Raw genomic sequence first — 2,123 nt, 5'->3', positions numbered from 1 at the left:
CAGTCTGTGCATCTCTCTAATTTAAATAGCTAGATACTTAATTTTATGTTTTATAGGGGCTTTTTAGCATCATGGTGTTCTGAAGCATTTTGGATCACAGTTTGCAAAATTTAAAATGTCAATTCTGTTAGATTTGTTTGTACTGAAGGATGCTATTGCTCTGAGCTGTCTGAATTTGGAAGTGGGGAATTATAGTTATTTATTATCTACTGCAAATGTCACACAAAAACTAAAAGCGGATGGTACAAACAAATGGTTCCCCACTGAACATTTGGCCAAACCAGAATCTTTTTCCGCACTTCCATGTTTTTGTTTGTCACAGAAGAAGCTTGGTAGACTGAATGCATGTGTAGCCTACACCTTTTATGAAACTTAACATAATCTATATGCAGAACAATTTGGGTAGACCTGTGTGTTCATCCTTCAGAATTTTTCCTGTTCTAAATCTCATTTTTAATCTTGCCCAGTCTTGGAAACTTTCTGGAGTAGAGCTTTTTGTTTCAGGGGGTAAAAAGTCTTTCAAAGGGTCTGACTAATGAGCTGGGTATGGTTTAAAGCTTTTATTTTGAAATCTGAAGTTCTCAAGATTCACGATGCAAACATGAAGCAACAAAACCCTGTATTGTTCAACTATTGTAATTTGAAGGGTTGGTTTTTTTTTTAAAGTTTCTGGGTTTTTTTCAGCCAATGTTTCACACTTCCCTGGGTTTCCTTAGCACCTTTGCACTGCAGAATGTGTTATAGCATGTCTAAGCCAGAAAATCCAAGATCCTTGGTAGGGTTCTGTGAAGTATAGTGACTGATCAGTGAGGTGAATGTGAATATTGGAAAGGAAGAGACAGTATCTCTGCATACAGTCTTGCATTTAAGGTTAAGGGGAAAATTTAATGACTCACCTTCGCCTTATTCCAACCACATACCTTTTTCCCCTCTTCGTTCCACAAGTTCTGGAACTCATCTACATGTGGAAAATTGTTTTAACTTGTCAGCCCTCCTGCTTACTGTCTGCAATTACATGTTGGCTGGGAAACAGTCACAGGAACTGATTTGTCCATGAAGATGGCAGGTGTCTTTCTTTAGAAGTGATTTTCAAGGCAGGCTTTTCTCTTTACTCTCCCCTGTCTAATCCTGTATGATGTACTATACCAAACTAGGGGGGGGAAGCAGTCCATGTGCTGGAGGGCAGGGTTGCAATTCAGGGGAACTGCAGCAGGCTGGAAGAATTGTCTCATGGGAACATCTTGAAGTTCAGCAAAGTGAAGTGTTAAGTCCTGCATCTGGGATGGAATAATGTCATGTAGCAGTGCAGGCAGGGGTCATGAACTAAATGGAAAGCTACTTTCCAGAAAAGGACTTGGAGTTGTGGTGGACAGCAAGGTGAACACAAGTCAGTGGGTGTCCTTGTGGAAAGAGACATGCCTACAGCAGAATCATAGCGTCCTGACTGGGTGTTATTAGCAAAGAGTGGAACCGGCAGGTTTAGGGAAGTGATTATTCCCCTTGTGAGAACACTGTTGGAGTACTGTGACCAACTTTGGGCTTCCTGATACAAGGCAGATAGTGAACCTCTGCAGGAAGTCCAGTGGGGGGGTTACCAAAATGTTGAGGATGTAAGAGCATGTGACATAAAAGGAGAAACTGGGAGAGCTTGGTAATATTCAGCCTTAAGAAAAGAAGGCTAAGGCCAGATTTTACTGATGTCTTCCGTCCCTTCAGTGGGAGGATTCACAGCAAGGCTGGTCCTGAAGGTGCATGAGGCCAGGATGAGTAGCAATGGACACAAATTGGAGCATGGGGAAATTCCAATTAGATTTAAGGGGAGTGAGAAATACTATTTTTATTTTTTTACCATGAAGATGATCAAGCATTGGAACCAGTCATCCAGAGAGGTTGTAGAAATCTTTACCTTGTAGATGTTCAACTTAGTAAGTACCTGACCATCCTGATAGACTTAGACCTTCTTTGAGCAGGGAGTTGGACTAAATGACCTCCAGAGGTCCTTTCCAGTCTAAATTATTTTATGATTTAATGTGTTATATTTAGGAATATGCATACTAATAACTTATTTTGAAACATACTTTAATACAACAGAGTAATGGAAGCTTCCAGCAGATGATTTAATC

Source organism: Harpia harpyja, chromosome 5 (assembly GCF_026419915.1).
Source record: "Harpia harpyja isolate bHarHar1 chromosome 5, bHarHar1 primary haplotype, whole genome shotgun sequence".
NCBI classification, from domain to species: domain Eukaryota; kingdom Metazoa; phylum Chordata; class Aves; order Accipitriformes; family Accipitridae; genus Harpia; species Harpia harpyja.
Note: the sequence above shows the minus strand (reverse complement) of the source record.